Source organism: Pimephales promelas, chromosome 6, assembly GCF_988280905.1.
Source record: "Pimephales promelas chromosome 6, fPimPro1.hap1.1, whole genome shotgun sequence".
Lineage (NCBI taxonomy): Eukaryota > Metazoa > Chordata > Actinopteri > Cypriniformes > Leuciscidae > Pimephales > Pimephales promelas.
The window spans coordinates 34,664,346-34,685,000 of NC_142774.1; the positions used below are offsets into that span (position 1 = coordinate 34,664,346).

At 35.4% G+C, this 20,655-nt stretch overlaps 1 protein-coding gene across 3 annotated transcripts in view; it reads left to right on the forward strand.

The window, feature by feature from the left end:
- sdk1b (sidekick cell adhesion molecule 1b) overlaps positions 1–20,655 on the forward strand; it is a 269,066-nt gene that overhangs the window by 45,343 nt on the left and 203,068 nt on the right. The gene's annotated exons all lie outside the window — the stretch shown is intronic.

Genomic DNA, 20,655 nt, shown 5'->3' on the forward strand with positions numbered 1-20,655 from the left:
TAGGTCTACTGTATACTGTAAGTAGCTGCTTCGAATGTGAAAGTTTAAAAATCAAGTTAAATCAAGTTTCCCGTTACGCCCAAACCACAGCTATGAATAATGAAGCTACTTCAGACCAACCCATTTTAAACTTGCGTCTAGCGCAAAAGTCGTTTATCTCGCCGGTTAAATAGCAATAGCGCCCAAGACCCGCCCACAAAGTTACTTGATACTTGCGTTTCAGATCGTTAAAATAGGGCGCCCAGTGTTTATGCAACCTTAAAATGGTGAACTTTTTATTTTTAGCAATAATTTTTTCTGTTAATAAATAATCATTCGGTGACCATTTGAATGATGTATATATTTTTTTAAATGATAAAATTCAGAATTTTGAAACACCTTCAAGTTGGTGCAGTAGAGCGAATATGATGCCTTAAATTGGTAGGCAGCTTGCTACTGTAGGTGTTGGAACAAATCAAAGGTCTTGGTAAATTTCTGTCAAGGGCACTAGATTGTGTTGTTACAGCAAACTCTACAATCTGTCAACTGTACAGCAATGAATGAAGCACTTGAGTGCGCCGTCAGGTTACATCTGCGTAAATGACACAAATAAAGAAAGACAGAAAATGAGTGGCGAGGAGGACGGAGGGAGGGGAACTAATATTGGTACATGTTTCATTGGAGAACCAACATGTGCTGAGGATAGCTTACAGTCTGGCCTGTTTAGTCCATTTTGTCCAAAATGCGTATTTTTCCAGGATTGAGAAATGTTCATTTTAACATAAAAACAATAAGTTTAATAAGTAATTTAAGAATCGTCAACTAAAAAAAGAGAATCTGCAAGAACATGGTAATAAAAATGCATTCTCTTTGAAACTTTTTGAAAGATGGCTGGAATTGAAACAAGTTTCAAGATGTCTTTTGGAAACATCACAAATCTCAACAGCTTTGAGATTTCACAAAAAACACTGCCATAATGTTTTCATAATTTGTTTACTCATTCTGTTTTATTCAAAAGTTTGGTGTGCACAGATTCATTTTCTCTCGTTTGTTTACCTTTTCATCTATTTGATCAAAAGTTCATTTGATCCGTTTACTCAGCATTGATCAGCCTGTCATCTAACAGTTGAAGATGTAAATGGATTGTTTGCAATGGAAAATGGTTTTGAAAATTGCACGTCTACACAAGTTGCCTCAGAACATCAGAGATGGTCTATTTCGGCATCATTTTGTCATTTGTACATTTTCTGGAGCAAATGGGAGAGAGTGACTTGTTTTACAAATGACTTTGCAGCCAAAGATCTGCTGTGGGCAACGTGCTTTGGAGTAAGTAAGAGAATGACACCAAAGGCAATCAATCTCCGTTATCTTTCATAGTTGTGTTGTTATGATTGAACACTGTGGTTGTTTATGAGGAAACTGGCCCACTTTTCAGCCAGCAGTGAGAAGGTTCAAGCATTGGAGCTTCAATTCAGCATGGTTACTCTACTCTATGGTGAATTTATTCAGCAATGAGTCACACTTTATTCTAAGCACAGGGCTGAACACAATACCAGTGTAAACAGTGTCACTGGAATGGAAATGTGATGTTATTTACTGTATGGTGTAGAATTAAATCTAACAAACCTCCAACCACAAAGGATTAGAGCAAAAATCCCCAGTGCAGAAGTTTGTTTTAATGAATAAACTTAGAGAAGTAAACTTTCACTTGACTTGGCCTTGTGAAACAAAAGCAGAACGAAGCCATTCTTACGTAAATTGTTCCACTGAATTGAATTTTACAGTTTACAGATATTTCATGAATGAGGATCATTGTGTGCCATTCTTTTCAGCTATCAAATACTTTCTCATATACCAGTTTAATGTGCAACTAAGTGTTGGGTTGAAAAAAAGTTGGGTTACATCTACAACAGGATAATTGGAATTCCTGCACTAATTTCTCTCTCTAAAAAGTATTGCATTCCTTATTACTAAATACTTTCTAAATCCCATTGGGGACATTAGACGTAAAATGTTGATGTTGTTTTATATAGAATTGTTCTATAGTCTATAATGCAGTTACATCAGAAGTGACTAATTAAATTAAGACTAATTCCTTACTTTCCATTACAGTGTTGAATTACATCCAACACTGACTATTAAGCCATTGTTATGTTGAGATACCTTCAACATTTCTGTGTTTGAGCCACATGACAACTTTTGTCTCAATCAGTGGTGGTTTTGGAACGGATTACTACTTCGTCCATATAGTAAATCTGTTTGAAAATGATTCTCTTTTTAAAATATATATATATTTTTGGTATTATATTATTTTTTATAGAATCCTTTTCACATGTATGCGCACTTTCATGCATCAAGATGTGTTTTGCTTGGTTTGCTGTCAATTGCTCTTGCTCTTAATGTGGCTGATCACAAAGTGTGTGAATGTTTTGAATTGAACACATGCAAACTTGACAGCAATGGTTTTGTGCGATTAATGGCTTAAATTTGATCTGTTAATGAACTATTTGGCTCCAGAAGTTGTATGGACCATTTTTATGAAGCTTTTTGGAAATGAGTAACACGGACATTGTGCAAAATGTCTCTTTTTCATCTTCAATCTTATAACGACACTCATTCTGGACATTTGTAGGTTCAATACAGGCTTGTTTTCTTAGTAAACTGTTTGAGCGGAAATAAAGTTGATGGCTCTCTGTGTGTTTGTTTTTGTGTTTGTCTGCTGGTGACTGATACTGGCATAATGGATGAAGCGTAGACCTTAATATGCACAATCAATGCTTAATTGGTATCCGCTGAAAACAAATTATTCCTCCGAAAATGAGTTTTCTGGGTCGGGTCGTTACAGGGTAATTAATTCAGCTGTTTAATCGCTTTGTATTGCTGTGGGTTTTTCAGGGTTTTTTTAAATAAATTTTTTAGGACATTTACTGAGTTAAATGTGTTGAAATTCTCAAACATTGATTGAGAGTGATAGGAAGTTGGGGGGTTTGCCATTTTTGTTTTTGCTATTCGTGGTTTAAAATGCTATTGTCACTAGTTGGATCAGAGCAGAAAATCAATTTAAAAAATGAACTGAGTGACCTGCACATAAACCCAATTGCTTTTGCTATATGTTGTGAAACACTCTCTATACAGTGAATTGCCTAAATCCAGCTTCAATGGTATGTCCTTCAGTAAAGACAGGTCAATTTTAAAACAGGCAAATGTTGCTCGAATGAAAAATGGTGGGTTGTGCTGTAGTCTAAAGTAGTAATATTTCACCGTTTTGGCGTTTTTGCCATTGTGGAGGTGACATTAGATGTATTGTTTGTAAGTTGCTTTGCATAAAAGCTACTTCTGGATGAAAAAATGTAAATAAATGCAAACAGATTCAAATTCACATCTCCCCCTTTGACCACCGTGACTTTTACTTTTACCGATATTTTTCTTAATATAGTTGTTGATATTTGATGTTAGCATTGTATAGTATGCTTCCCGCTGAAAAGACACTAGCTAATGTTGTGTTGGATGCTACCAGACTTTTTATAGGGTTGTTTCAACCCAAAAATTTAAAATGTCATAATTTACTCACATTTATTCACTCTCTCATGTCATCATAACCGCCTGGTCCAACAGTAAAAGGAACTTATGCTGGTCTAAGCTGTTTTTTTTTGGACAAGAAAGCTCTTTAAATATGTTTAATGTCTATATTGTTAGCTCTTTCTAGAAATCATAGCTTGTAACAGCGTGCAAAATGGCTCATGTGACTGCCACCCAGCCTTCCTCTTCAATAAACACCCTTATGATACATGGAGAACAGTGTCGAGCGAAGCACATGTAGCCTAAAATTCAATCAACAACATGTTTAAATGTGTCATACAAAGAATTATGTAATGCACTTACGCTGTGAGAAATGCTATAAACATCCAGCTATAAACTTGGCGTTTTATTGAACAGGTTACATTTAAATTGAAATGTTTGCACCTATGCTCATATATAAATTGGTCACATTCAGTATTCAGTATGCTGTTTTCTCTAGATTGCAGTCTAGATATCACCTTGTTTCCTAGTTTCTTCACGGTACCATTTTTTAATTTGTCAGATAACCGTTAGAAATAGGTCACCTTGATTGTAACTGACCTCTTAAAATGGAAGAAAACACACAAACTTATTGCTCTCAGTTTCTGGCACAAAAGCCACACACCTTAGAAATCAAGTGTGTTTGTTATTTATTGAATTATTTTTTAATTTATTGCTTAGTTTATTGCTTTAGCAACTGCCGACTCAGTAAATGAATTAAATTAATAACTTGAGTGATGTTCTCAAGGGTAAAGGACACTGAATGAACAAAAAGGACTATATATTTACAGTATACTTCATTTACTTGTCACTCAGCAAGACTTATGCTTTAAGTCAGCATGAAATGGGAATTGAGCCGAATGTTGCTAGTTGTATTGTGCATGATTCATTAGTGGAGGTTTTTCCAAAGGAGGAAAAAATCATAATACTTCAGCAAAATGTAATAACGCCTCTGAAATGACTTTCCTTTTTGGGTTATTTTTTGCCTAGACTGTAAAAGATTGTTATCCTGTAGCTAAATATTAGTTATTCAGGCATTATTTTGGGTAACTGTGGAGTTACTGTATTTCTAGTTGCATATCTTTTTTTGATGAAAATATTAAAGAAATAAGTGGAAGTAAATGATTTTCAAACACTATTTCACGTTGGATTCAGCATCCATGCCTTCTCCATCCATATATTGTGCCAGACATTCTTGCCCAAACAGGTATTTTTGGAGTCGCTCTTTAATATGTGGAAGCTCACGCATGTTTATTCATGTTTTTGAGATCCTAATGACGTCTCAGAAGACAATAATGCGTCCATTGGTTCCATTTCAAAACATCTTCTTATTTTAAGTGGACTCTGTTTGTGTGTGTGTATAAAGTGCAGAGAGCGAGAGAAAGAGACACACTACACGTGTTGTTGGGTGATCTGTCTGTCGTTACATTCATGCATCTATCATTCTTTCGATCTTTTGTTCTATCTATCTGTCATTCTATCTATCGTTATATATACCGTTGTTGTTTCGTTTGTCTAGGCTAGCTACTGTATAATTCGGTCTGTCGTTTGTTCGTTCTTCGTTTGTCCGCTCTATCGTTCGTTTTATCAATTGCTATGTATAATTTTTTTAAATGCAAGTTTAGACCTGTATATCTGTATGTATGTTAGTTTTGTGTGTGTGTCTGTGTGTGTTCTTCAAAAGCAGATTCTACAGTAAATGAGGGTGGTGATGGCCCAGTGGATAAGACACATGCCTTTGGTGTGAGTGATCCGTATTTGAATCCACTGTGAAACACCAATGTGTCCCTGAGCAAGACACTTAAACCCTAGTTGCTCCAGACGCATGCAACCTCTGACATATATAGAAATTGTAAGTCGCTTTGGATAAAAGCGTCAGCCAAATGAATAGATGTAAATGTAAATACTGACTCGAAAGCCCATAATTAGTCAGTTTTATGAAAAAAAAAAAATCAATTGAACATCCCTCACATCCCACCGTCTCTTTTTTTCATTAAATCAATTGTCGAGGATCCATGATTATAATTGCGGCGTCAGAACAGTGACATTTGATTGTGTGTTAATTCAAATTTTTTGCCCTCACTTGCTTCAATAAACAACAAAGCATTACCATGTACCCACACAAACACTTTCACTAATGTATCAGAAAGGAAATACCATTTTTTTTTTTTTTGTACAAATACCCATATTTGTACTCAAACATGGCACCAAAATGCATTTCATTTGTACTTCATTAGAGGTACAATATGCAAGATTGTTTCGCCACCAGTGGTCGCTAACCTCTTACAATAACAAAGGCAGATATTAATGACGTATATTCCGCATTAAGTGGAATTATGGATCTTGTCGTCAAGCTGATGGATCTTTTATGGATGAGTGAATACATTGATGTTTTTAACATGACTGTAGTATGAAGCAGGGCACGACTGCTAGACGTATACCAGTGCCACACGCAACACGAGTCCCGCGGATATAAAGGACATTTAAATCTACCGAACTACACGTTGAATTACTCGCACAGTTCAGTTTATTAGAGGAATTAAACTTGAGGTAATGCAGCGCTGTTTCACTCACTATCACACTAAACGGCATTTGAGTGTGTTGAACGTTAGTTAGGTTGTTTGTTGGCTGTATGAGACTAAGCTAGATCATCATTAGAGATTAACATACAGATCATATTCTAACTTTTCAACATGTTGAACTATATAACATTGATTAGTTTTATATACATTAATTTGCTCACCTGTTTGCTCAAGTAACATGCAACACTTGCGTCTCTGTCAAGTCGAAGTTAGTCGCGGACGTGGAGCTCTCGGCATCTCGAAATATGTTGATCTTCGTTTTTAGTCCTCTTTTTGTCTCAAAGTCTGCTGGTCATGGTCCATAATGTTTGAACAAAACCCTGCTAGGGACGCTCACGCTGTTGAGCACGTGTAACGGAAATAACCGACCCAGTTGTCCACGTCTGTCGCCATTAGGGTTGGGTATCGAGAATCGAGTATCGATTGGAACTGGGACTAACTTTTCGTTTTTCCCGGAATCGCTCAAAAGTAAAAATTTCGATTCCTAGTTTCGATATTCACAGTCCGCCGAGTGGAAGAAGAAACCGCTGAACAACACCAAGGAAGAAGCGTCTACCGGAAGTGTTGGCATAACCGTGCGAGTCGAACATGAGTAGCTTACGTCGGCGGTCCAAAGTGTGGCTTCACTTTTCTAAAAATAACGAAATCTCGGCAAAATGCAAAATTTGTGACAAAAGGAGTATTCCCTTCAGAAAGGATTATTTCCTTCAGAAAGACCGTTGGTTAGCTAAACTTTTTTGACCCTGCCTCTTAAAAGAATCGGAATCGAGAATCGCTAGGAACCGGAATCGAAACAAGGAATCGGAATCGGAATCAGAATCGTTTAAATTCAAACGATACCCAACCCTAGTCGCCATGGTTACTATTGCAGTGCGAGGTCAAACCTGGCGGAAACCGGGGGTTACGCAGATAACTGGCGACTGGCGACTCCTCACCCCTGCTCGTGCCCCCCGTTTCCTTGGTTAAAAATCACAATTTTCTCTTGATTTACAAATGGTTGGAAACATTTGGGATATTATAAGTAATCAACTAAACAAAATAACATTGGCCTAGTGGTCTTTAGATATTTTACTGCAAAAATATTGCATATTGTACTTTTAATTTACTGTTTTCGGTTTATTTCTGACAACCTGTCTGAAATGAATTGAAAGCTATTGTAATGAAGGCTGTCAACTGAAGACCGTAAAACGTGGCTAATAACTAGAATTTTAAAGATTTAGCAAAAGTCTTCTCAGTTTTCTCAGATGGGGCAAAATAGTCTTTTTTTTGGCTTTAGTGTGGGGCATTTATTGGCATTCTGTCGACAAAATTCAGTTTAGGTCAGCAGTTAAATTAGATTGGCTCTTTAAATTAGCAGGTATACCGCTCCGTTCCAAAAACCTAGTGAATATGCCTGCCTAGACGTTTTTTTTTAAGGTAATGAGAAGGATGCTTCAAAAGGTAGGCAGCAACAGCCTTCTAAGATATCTAATTTTGAACAAGGCAGGTGATTCAATAATTCATTGCGACGATAGCGAACCAAGTTGAGAGAAAAGTTGAATAAAATTACACGGGTACTGAAAAGATAAAAATATTATATTAAATAGTTTTTAGAAGCTTTTCACACCTGTGCTTTCATAATACGAGTGAATTGCAACTCGTTTCGCTTCCTCCCCATTTCTCTCTGTGTTTGTGCCAACATAATATTTATTGCTGTTCAGTGTATCAATGCACACACACACAGGCACACAGACACTTCCTATTAAGTCTTTCAAGCACCTGTTTATTACTCTAGAAATTAGCATATACTTATATGCAGACCAATTTGTGAACAGCCTTATTATTCACAAATGCAATTAAATAAACATGTGTTGCTCTAATAATGATAATCAGAATTCATTTTCACCATGCTTCACCTCATGCATTAACCATATGCTCAAGCTGGGTGCACTCATGATGATTTGTGGTGTTTGATGGTTTGTACACAAGTATACAGTATATACGTGTGCACAAATTGTTGGTGTGTTGGATTTGGAACATGCATTTCATAATTATACTTAAAAATTAATTGGCAGCTGTGTAGTTTGAGGAAGTGTAAGACTCATGTATCATGTGCGATTAATTCATTGAGACTTCAGTCTAGAGTCCCAGTGTCCCAGTGCATGCATAAACTATTGTTTCCTTGTGCCTTCGCTGTGTGAGCAACAGAAGCAAGTTTCTTTTGGCACAAAGAGAGCGCTTTTTGTTAAATGAGGTGTGCAGCTGATAATAAAATGTATGAATTGTATTTATTTATTGTACAGATTCTTTGCACTGGTGTACACGTACATGCCCAGTCAGCCAGTTTTATTTGTTTCATATGCCTTCCCCAGTCTGTGTGGTATGAATATAATAACTTTAAGTGCTGTATTTTTCAGGATATGAGGTGAAATTATACCTAAAGTACAGAGATAATTTCAGTATACCTGAACTTACTCTTAATGTTTTTAGAGTTAATGAAAATGCATCATTAATTTCTTTGTGTAAACCATTTTTTTTTTTAAATTGGCAAGAAATTATTGAGTGCATCTTTAAAATAACTTATAATTGATGTTACTTCAGACTTTTTTATTTGTATAGATAATTTGTTCGATAATTTACAATATTATCCATCAGTTGTCCTTTTTCCTAGTTTGAATTGGATACTTCTGTTGTTATCTATCAATTCAGATGACTAATTCGTGATTGAGGGCTTTGATGGTAGTTGTGAAACCAGGGACCTGCATGCGAAGCCTGATGGAGAGGAGGGAGGGGGAAACTTTCCAGAGACGCTCCAAGTGTTTGTTTTTGAGAACTTCCAAACTAGGACATCTCTGTGCTTCTAGTTCAGCCCTCTGGAGAGCTCCAGAGAATGTTTTACATGTCAATTTCACTCAATATTGGAAGTCAATAGTTTTCCTGAACAATTCTGCAATCTCATTTTCTTTTGGTCTCTGATTTTGGGTTGATTAGTTTAAGCGATGGTCATTTGTTCGCAGATTTCTTTGTTTTAGTAAGTGTACATTTAAATGACAAATTCCTGCATAGATTGGTGGTGGTGCATCAAAGTTGCAAAGTCTCTTTAAAAAAAAGAAAAGAAAAAAAAAGAAAGTTTGTTAATTGAATTATTTTTTGGCAATTTCTCTAAAAGGTCTATGAATACAGTGCTGCCATCTGTTACTAAAATCTAAAAATGTCATCTCTTTGATCTGGCTGCTAATTAATTTGCTATCTGAAAATGCACACAGGTGCCATGAATGTGGCCCAAAGGAGTCTGCTATTCACTCGGGATGTAGAGTCTCTTGATATCAAAACTAGCCAATTAGCACTTAGTAATGAGCATTTTTCGATAGCTGATGCATTTTGGACAAAACCCTTCACTTGATGCCCTTAGTGTGTCAGTTGGCATGATTTGAAGTATGTAGGGCTACACTCTTTGAGTCCTCTTGTTTTAGCTTTCGAACCTGGTACCACTTTACAATAAGGTCTCATTTGTTACCATTAGTTAAAGGGGGAGTAAGTGATTTCCGAGAAACACTGTTGATAATTTGGAATCAACTCAAACACACCCTCCCTTCATCGCTCTACGAATATCAAACACGTAATGCAGGAGGGGATATCTCTTTATCATAACTGAATGCTACGTGAAAAATAAAGTGGTGACAAATGACAAGGAAGGAAGAACAAAAAATGAACATGCAGTACACAAGAGTACACTGTAAAAAATTTGGAGTAGGATTTACTTGAAAAAACCTTGCTAAACTATCTCACTCAGAAAATGCTAGTAAATTTCCAAATATTTGCCAAGTAAAAACCTAAACATATTTATCAGTAGCTTTAATTAGAAATCTCTAAGTTAAATTTACTTGGAACATGGAATTAAGTAAACTTTACCAAAAAAATAAGTAGTTTTAACTTGGCTTGTAAAAGGTTGATTAATATCGATTTCCTTTGCCTTTGTATTACATTTCACTAAAACAATAATCTTGAATTATTAGTCATTTATAGTATGTGCTTTACTTAGATCATCTAAGTAATTTATATATACATCATGTCAGACATTAAGCCTCATGTGAATGCAAACACCTCAATACTTGGTAGACAATACACAATGGCGGTAACATTTGATGGGACGTTTTTGTGTTTGAATGTGTCATTTTGAGCAAAAAATTCACTCGAAATGTCACAAAATGGCAATTGATCAATGATAAAACAGTGTAAATACAGCTGGAAACTACTGAAAAATGAGCCTCATTGATTATTCAAGGTCCAGTGCATGATGGGAACCCCAGTATCAGAAAAGTTTTATTGAGTTGATATTTACACTTTCATTTATACTCGCTTGAATTAAGTACTGATGTGGAATTTACTTAATTTTTTAAATTTTAAATTTAAACCAAAAAAATCATTTTTTACAGTGTATATACAAGGAAGAGTTAATTAAAGGTTGCCAGCAGCACATCAGCTCAAGACCCTCCTGTTACTGTAGCTAACATTACAACAGCATATCTTAGTTCTGTGAAACATTGAAAGACCAATGTTACTTAAAGGGTTAGTTCACCCAAAAATGAAAATTAAGTCATTAATTACTCACCCCCATGCTGTACCAACCCTGTAAGACCTTCGTTCGTCTTCGGAACACAAATGAAGATATTTTTGATTAAATTTGAGAGCTGTATAACTACCACATTGGCTCCTAAGGGACTGCCTCTTGACGGCCCAGAAAGTCAATGAAGAAAATGTTTAAATATCCCAAGTGACTACCGTGGCTCAACTATATGTTTATCAAGCGACGCAAATACTTTTTGTGCGAAAAAACAAACAAAAATAACGAGTTTATTCGACTATTTATTTTCTTCCTTGTAGGCCAGAACGAGACTTCCTTATAGATTTCCACGACGCATGCGCGAGAATTGCGATCTGAAGTAGTGAAGCTAGTGTGAGCAGATCGCAAATCTCGCGCATGCGTCGTGGAAATCTATAAGGAAGTCTCGTTCTGGCCTACAAGGAAGAAAAGAAATAGTCGAATAAACTCGTTATTTTTGTTTGTTTTTTCACACAAAAAGTATTCGCGTCGCTTGATAAACATATAGTTGAGCCACGGTAGTCACTTGGGATATTTAAACATTTTCTTCATTGACTTTTTGGGCCGTCAAGAGGCAGTCCCTTAGGAGCCAATGTGGTAGTTACAGCTCTCAAATTTAATCAAAAATATCTTCATTTGTGTTCCGAAGACGAACGAAGGTCTTACGGGGTTGGCACAGCATGGGGGTGAGTAATTAATGACTTAATTTTCATTTTTGGGTGAACTAACCCTTTAAGTATGGAGCAGAAACAACCCAACCTCTGCGTCAGTTTTCAGGCTTTCCCGCTTAGGTCTCTCCTGGGCTGGAAAGCTTTTCTAATATTAACCTGGTTCTTAAAGGTAGCCTGGTTAAAACCAGATCATTCTCAGTTGTAACTGAGTTATGGTCTGGCAAAGCGTCATAGACTAATCATTTCCAGAGGGGCGTCACCAACGGATGTCGTGGGTAGACCTAAAACCAATCAAAGCGATGAAGGAGATAACGTATGCAGAGCGGCGGCCGGCGGAGAAACATCTCCGAGTGTTGTTCTTTGCTCAGTTTTTAACAAAAAGGAATTCAAATCGCTTAAAACAGACGCGATAGCTGATTCGAACGAGTGATGTTCGATCTTTATAATGTAGGCTTACATTACCTTTAGCAGATAAAGCAGTGGGATGTTTTGTTTTTTTTTTTGGATTTTTTTCTTTTTTTTGAAGGAGCACCTGCCCAAGTTTGAATGTGCGCTTCAAATTGATATTTTCTGAAACACTCCTCCATGAAGCTATACGATTTTACGTGTGGTTTGCTCATTCATGTTGAACTTGTCTTGAACAATTAATTTTTCAAAAGTTTTCCTCTGATAATTTACCCACCTGGTCCAGGAGTCACCAAGATCAGCTGTTTTACATTTTATTCCCTGCTTGCCTTGTGTACTTGCGCACAAAAGCACACAGAGCCACATAGCCTGCAGACTCGGTAAAGTAATTAGGCAAGTGCTTTGTTTACAGACCATCTAATTGTAATCACAGTATTTACAGTGTGATGCTAATTGCAATAGCTTTAATTTGTTAATGCCACATCCCTGTCCTTCTTTCAGCGCAAGAGTTCAATTGCAGTATAGAGAGAAGTTTTTTGCTTCTCATGTTTGGTTCAGTTTTATTCTAATGTTTTGTGCTTTCACTCTTGTGCATTGTGTTTATGATCATAAAGTATATTGTGGTTTACAGTGCTGCTCCATTTATATGCGGGACCATTACGAACAGATAAGAGAATTAATTGAGAGGTTGATTGTGCAACTTTTGGTTGAGGTAAACATCAATATTAAGGGCTCTTAGCATAAGCCCGAGATCCTCTTAAGAATCTGTGTGTTGGGGATGAAAGATGTCATTAGTGAAATTCTCACACACACACACACACACACACACACGAGAGGGCGAGAGAGGGAACATCCTTCAAATTCAATTGCACTAACTTTAACGCGTCACATGTGGCTTTTTAAGCGTTTATGAGGAAGAGAATGTAGAAGATAAATGGACAAAGTGAATTTGAAGTTTTGTTTGGATGGTATGACAACAATCTCATAATGGTGCTTTTTCAATGGTATCTCAACATAGTTGTTGTTTATTTCCCGTAAAGGCAGTAAAAAATGGTTTCTTTGTTCAATAACTGCGTTAATTTCTGTTTTTTGGATAATCCAGTGAATATACTTCAGTTAATTTAGAAAATAATCCAGTTTCACTAACACAGTGAAAATACTACAACTATAAAAAAAATACTAGAAAATTTTAAGTTGATTGAACTGGAAAAAGTGAGTTAATACAATGAAGGAGATTGATTTAATCATCAGAAACTCAAAATGAGAAGTTATCTGAACTAAATAAATTATTTAAGTTGATTTGACAAAAGAAAAACAAATTGTGATAACAGCTTTTTTTACAGTGTTGGCACAAACTTAAAAAGATAAGATGATAAAAATGATTAACCTGGCATTTGTGCTAAAACAGCTTCACATCAGTTAAAAACAGACCTAAAACTGTTATAACCTTTCTAAAATAGTTAAAACTTTGAATTCTGGCTGGGTGAGCCATAAAGCTGATAAATACACACTCATTGCTATATACATCAGTTCATCTTTTTAAACCGCAAAAACAAATGAATGGATATTATTCTTAGAGCCTTATATAATAGTGAAAATAACTAATAGCATTGGGATGAAATAAATGAGACATCAATGTTTCATTATTATTCATGACATGAAACAATATAAATTAATATTTTCAGTAAATTATGCTTAAACCGAAAAACAAATGAATGGATATTGTTATAGAGCCTCATATAATATGAGACATCAATGTTTCATTAATATTCGTGACATGAAACGATATATATATAAGCATTAACTAACATTAATACCATGGAGCAAATGTTAGAGGTCTTAACTGACATTTATTTCGGGAATTAGGACTGATGCATAGTTTAATCCACAACATGAACTTTAATTAAAAAAATAGTTTTCCTCCATAATTTTGCTTAATTTCATCAAAACAGTTGGTTATACGGTGGAATCGGTCAGCCCCTAAGTAACAAGTTCTTACTATTTTTGACTGGTTTGGTACAATTCCTACGCTCTACTTACTTTTGGTCTTTATGTGCAGTGATGTTGAACACAAAAGTGTGGGATGAGAAAGGGCTGATGTTTGACGAGACAGAAACTGGACTGATGTGATAGAAAAAAGGCATAAAAGGAGAAAACACATTATAACTGTAATAAAACCCACAGCAAGCATTTGTCTTGGGAATGATGCCTCCTGCATAATCATGTTGGGGTAACACTTCTGCAGTCATCACACAAACTGTTGGGAGTGAGCGGGATCCAAATATGAGTCCTGAGAGAGAAGGAGTGTGTGTTTGAGCAAGGGGTCTTTGGCTCCACATTCTTATTTGTTCTTTTGACATGATGCTCATTGAACAGATGTTGGTGAAGATTGACAATGTTCTGGTTTGTGTGCAAGTTTGTGTTTATAGGGCTTTTGGGTAATATTTCAGATTAATCCTGTTTTCTTACATCCAGCAGTTTAGTAGGTGTAATGGAGGTCTAACATTTTCTTTTTATATTGTTAATGTTGGTGCTTTGTATTGATGTTTGTGACGGTTCTACTTTTTGAAAATGAGTTTGATGCTCTTGATGGTATATTAAAGTGGAATAATAAAGAAATCAAAAATATAGAGTGGAGAGAAATGAGAGGGGGGAACGCAATGGATTATAAAAATATATTTTTTTAAAAGTATAGTAATATACAATAATTTCAAGTATAAATATTTAATGTACTACATTTGAGTGTTATTTCTGTACTCTTATCTTCTAATATACTTTTTATTAATGTTTAGAATTTGCTTTTTACATTGAGTAATTTTGTGCTTTAGCATTTTTTTATTCATTTAGCTTTTATTTATTTTTATTTCAGTTTAAGTTTTAATTTGAGTTCTGTTTTTTATTTATTTCAAGCAATATTTTTTTTTTTTTGTTGTATTAATTTTTGATATTTTTATTAATTAATATTTTATGTTATTGCAGCTTTAGTTTACAATAATTACAGTGCTTAAAACGTGGTTCGGTTCCCAGGGATTGCATGGACTGTGAAAATGATTGCAAGTTGCACTGGATACAAATATCTGGCAGATACATAAATGTAAATGTATTTCAGGTTGGACATTTATTAATGTACTTCAATTCTAATATTTGATTTTAATATTTGATGTTATTGATCAATCCCTTTGCTTAGTACCTGGCCTACATACTGGGTTGGATTGTTATATATGTAACGGAGGTACTTTTCTTATGGGACTTTTATTTTGACGGGTTTTTCTTTCTCCGGAGTGTTCTCGCGGGATGCAAAGACGTGTGTGAGTGTTTTTTTTTTTTTTTTTTTTTTTTTTTTAGTTTTTCCTGGGCCACACTGAAACTTTTCTCGTGTTTTTTTTGTTTGTTTATTGCCCTGTTCGACTCGCGTGGTTATGCCAACACTTCCGGTAGACGCTTCTTCGTTGGTGTTGTTCAGCGCTTTCTTCTTCCGCTCGGCGGACTGTGAATATCGAAACTAGGAATCGAAATTTTAACTTTTGAACGATTCCGGGAAAAACGAAAAGTTAGTCTCGGTTCCAATCGATACTCGATTATCGATACCCAACCCTACTTACGACATCTCACTGTCCCGTCTCAGCTGTTCGTTACTTCATCAAGTCATCACATCAAAGTGTCGTGGTCACAGACTGGTACAGCAGCTCGATACACACACACACACACACACACACACACACACACACGAACACTTCACTGATATAGAGTGAACCGAACTGAGTGTTCGAACGAACTGAGTGTTTAAATGAACTGAGGGTTTCAATTGTCAATTTGAATTGTGTTTGTGTTAACTGAGTCGATTGGGAACGGAATCATAAAATTGATTCATAAGAATCGTTTAAATGATGATTGTAAATCAGTTTTTGCCTTAATACTTTAACTAATATTGGGGAAACACTTTTGAGGTGTTAAAGGAGATTTTTTTTGAATGTTAGCCATTTGAAGGTGTTTAAAGAAATCTCAAACTGTTTTTTTATTTAGTTTTTGTTAGTTTTTGTTATTTTATTCTATTGAAACAGATCCTTCCAGTAGAAACATTATTTACTAAGGGAAGGGAAATAAATTACTAATTGTTTAAATCAATACATTTGATCGTTTTATTATTGAACTTACCTTGGGGTTGGGGCGTCTCAATTACACTATTAGGATTAGGTGGGTGGGAACGTGAATTTAAAATGTACTTTTCACCTCATGGCATGCACTTCAGGAAGCCACCGTATCGGAAGGAAGGAAGCCACATACTCGCCTGAAGCCTACACTACCTATTCCTGTATTATACACTAAAATAGTGTAAGTTAAAACATATACACACAACGTGCATATTGAGACTCAAAGCACCAGAGCGGGAACTAGGATCCTTTCGCTCTTAAGTCTTCCAGGGTAGCGTTTTAATTTTCCCCTACGAGGCGAGACTTACAGTCCTGTTACATATATTCTTTTTATTTTTATGACTTAACACCATTTATGAACTATTTTTTTTTTTGGAACGATTACAATTAACGAATGTTCTTCTGTTTTCTTTACAGAAAGTTATGTGGGAGTATCATGTTATATTGATGCTATTGGATGGCACTTAATGATTAACATTCAGTTGTATTATTTACTTATTAAAGCAAAGAAACCATGCTCAAAAATAAACATGATTTTACTGTGTCCAACAACCAAGATACATGTTTTGTTATTGAATTATTTGTCAGTGCATCACTAAAAATGAGAGTTCACGGATTTATATAAAATGAAAAATCAAGACATGAGAAAAGAAAGGAACAGGGTTAACGCTGGCACAAAATTGCAAGTCTGAATTCTGAAATCCATTTTGGTCCGATGATCACAATTGTGTTGTGTGTCTCTCTCACATGGGTCCATTTCATTAGAATCTTATCTAAATGGTGACATGGAAATGCATGTTTGTGCATGCATGTGCTATCACAGTACGGTTGGTTTCTGTTGTGTGTGTGTGTTTGTGAAACGTCCTTCTTTTCATGCATCAGTTCATGGCTCCAGGTGTCTCCTCTAGTTATCTCGTCAGACCTTACACATAAACGAACACACACACACAGGATTAAACAAAAGATGGAGGCATTGAAGACATGAGAGCGAGCAATACCCGCTTAAGATGCAGATATGAACCTATTGCACTCATCCATGATTCCCCTCATGCTCAGCTTGTTCACTCCAGTGTTTTCCCCCTATTTTCTTTACAAACATTCCCAGTTGGCCCAATCTACCTATGAACTTATCAGATGGAGGCCTGTCTGAAAGTACTCGCACAAAAATTGCATAAATATCTTCTTTGACTGCAGACAAAACATGTCCAAGGTTCCACAGAATTTACTCAAGCATTTGTTAGAGGAACTGTACAGCCTTTTATTTTAAATATGTATTCTTTTTACTTTCTAAATTCGACATAATGCTGCAAATCAGAACTCGCATGGGAAAATATATGTTTATTCCAATGAAACAGTACCATGAAATCAATTTTGGAGTTATGTTGCTGTTAGTCAAGCTTTGAGGTCAATTTATGTGCTAGTGCATTTTTAACAGGTATACGCAATGGAAATTAATAGTTTATTTCTTCTGGGTAAATGAGCAAGAAAATTGATTAGCAAGTAGCAAGTCGTTTTTGCAAAGTTTTTTTTTTGCTTAGGATATTTTTTGCTTGCTTTGTCGTCTGCCAGTTGAAAATTGTGAAGTCTGATTGCTTGGATATGTAATGGCACGCCTCATCTCAACAGAGCGTGTTGAGGTTATCTTTCATGTTTGTGGTGCAGGATGAGACACATGCTTAAACTATTGATTTTTAGAACAGAAATGGCTGTTAAAAAGCTCTAAAAAATGTGCATATATATATATTTAAAATGTATGTGTGCAGTGCACTCTAAACAATGCTGGGTTGTTTTAACCCAAAATTGGGTAAAGTATGGACAAAGGTAAATGTTGAGTTAAAAATGTAATTTAAAATTTTAACCCAACTTCAACTTTCACTTTCAACTGTATATTTTTTAATTATATTTTTAAACCAACATTTGGGTTTGTCCATATTTGGGTTGAAATAACCCAGCATGTTTTAGAGTGTGTGTGTACAGTATTTCATAGTACTGTTTAAAAGTTTTGGGTCAAAGATATATATTTTTAAAAAGCAATTCATACTTTTATTCAGCAAGGACACATTAAATGTATCAAAATAGACAGGAAAGACAGGATTTAAAATAAATTCTGTTCTTTTGAACACTCTATTCACGCAGAATCCTGAAAAATATCAAATCAGCATATTGGAATTTCTGAAAGATCATGTGATACTGAAGACTGAAGTAATGATGCTGATTTTATTTTTTTATTTTTTGTTTTCATCCCAGGAATCTTTAAATATATTAAAATGGAAAACTGCTTTATTAAATTTTATTAATAAAATTTCACAATATTATGTTTTTACTGAACTTTTTTGATTAAATAATGCAACCTTGGGGAGAGAATGGGGAGAGTATTGTGTATTGTGTTTGTCTGTCCTACATATTTATTAAGCTCTTGATAGTCCCTATTTTTAAAATTGAGATGCTATCAGAATATAAGGGTCATATTAGTTTTGCAGAATATTGCTTAGAAGCAGATGTGTGATTTACGAAGGGAAGGGAGTAAAAGCTGTTAGTGAGTTTTTTTCTTAAAAAAAAAAAAACCACATTAGAAGGGCAATTTTAGCTCTCCTATAGTGCCTAATCATAATCTTCAGGCAAACACATTTTATAATGTAGTTTTGGGTTCTCTAGGTTTTCTCAAGTTTACGAGATATATGAAGCACTTTTAGCTTAGAGTTGAGGGCTAATCTTTGCTAATGCTAAATTAGATGCTGTGATGGTCGACTTATTTCTAAGAGTATTAGTACACTCGCAGACAGGTGTCTGAGTGTGGGTTTATGTGTTTGTATGGTTGTGTATGTGTGTGCCAAAGTGGTGGATTATAGCCTATATGCACTTCAGAGCTTTTGTGTGCCAAAAGTAGAAGTGAAGACATGAAACACAACAAAATGGAAAAAATTAATAGTGGTAAATAAAGTGTTTACTGAAGTCAGTGCACCATCCCTGCATTGTTAAAATGTTAAGAAAACATTCTATTGTTTATTTGCCAGGCACAATATATTTTAACTGTATTGTCAGTATTATGTAGTAATATTATATAAAACAATATAAGATAAAAATAATATGAGTTAATTGCTTTAATAAAGCCTGACTTTTCCACAGTGGATATTTTAGCCATTTCTGGGGTCTCATTTATAAAACTGTACGTAGGATCCTAACTAAAAGTGTTCGTGTGCCCGAAAGGCAAAAAATATTCAGATTTATAAAACCGTTTGTACGCCAGAACCTGCGCAGAATTCACTTTATAAATGCCAGTCAGCTGAAGATTGTGAGCACATGAGTCTCCTCCCCGAAATAACCATATATGGAGCTTACAACGCCTAGTTAAATATGCATATCCTCACCTGCATATCATTTGAATATAATTATTCATCCACGTGAAGTGATACCATGTTAAAGTACACAACGTTAGGAAAATATGAAATAAAGATGTGCCATGTCACAATAAATTATTATAATTTTTATTTTTAGTAGCCTATATCCTTGTCTTGTTTTTAAATGAATAAATCAAATAGTGTAAAATTTAATTTAAGGTTTAAGGACGGGGTTGGGGTAGGTCATATTTTTATATATACAGTAATATAACGTTAAGTCAATGGCGTTCATAAACGCACTGAAAAGCGATTATGCGTGTTGATAGCACACCAAAAATGGAAATACGAATTGGCGTGTCATACGTACGACATTTCATGAGATCAGTCTGCGACATAAGACATTAAGGCCCGACCGAAGTACTTTTTTTGCACACAGTGACGCGACCAATCAATCATTCCTTTAAACCACAGACGTGAATAGCGCGTCAAAATCGTGTCTACCGTGTCTAATTATACGCGTGAACTCTTTGAATACATTCGCGTGTTGAGCGAAATTGACGCGCGTAAAAAACAAAAGATTAGACTGGCTGCCTGCATATTCACTGTCCACACGGCTGCAACTTGAGGGGACTGGCTGTAGGACGACTTAACTTCCACGGACAGTTTTATATCAAGTTTTTGCTTTAGTATAATTTTCAATTAAGGCCGGTTTCGGGATTCGGGACAACAGCTTAGATTTCGGGACTGTACCGAATTTTTCGGGACGTCTGGTCACCCTAGTTGAGTTATTTAGATTTCTGCTTGTACATTTGTATGAGAGTGTAAGTTTAAGGCTATTTTTGTATTCTTTTATTTAGACTGTGACGTTAGTGATGTTCTCTTGCATTAGGTGGAGGGAATTGCAGCAAATGTGCTTTCTGATTTGTGTCCATTTCTGTCATGTTTGGCTTGTCCAAACTTCATATTGAGTGTTTAGTTAGGTTGTGTTGGTTAGGTAAGAACCTTAGAGGAATAGATCACCCAAAAAAGGATATGTCATTATGGCAGCCATCACATTTTCTCCTCTTCGTGACTTTATTTCCTGAAACAGAATCGGAATTTATGAAGAATATCTTTTTGGGGGGATTTATGGAGGTGAATGAGGAATGGTGGTGATGTTAAATCACAAAAGTTTTGCGCTATATTCCAAGTCTTCTTAATCCATATATTATCCAATATATTCATTTTTATTTGTATAGAAAAGACCCATCAATACATTTTTCAAAATATATTCTATGTTCCATGGAAGATAGACATTTATATAGGTTTGGAACAGCATCAAGACAGAATTGTCATTTATGAATGAACTATCGCTTTAAGACCTTCACAATTCAACTGAAGAGAGTCATT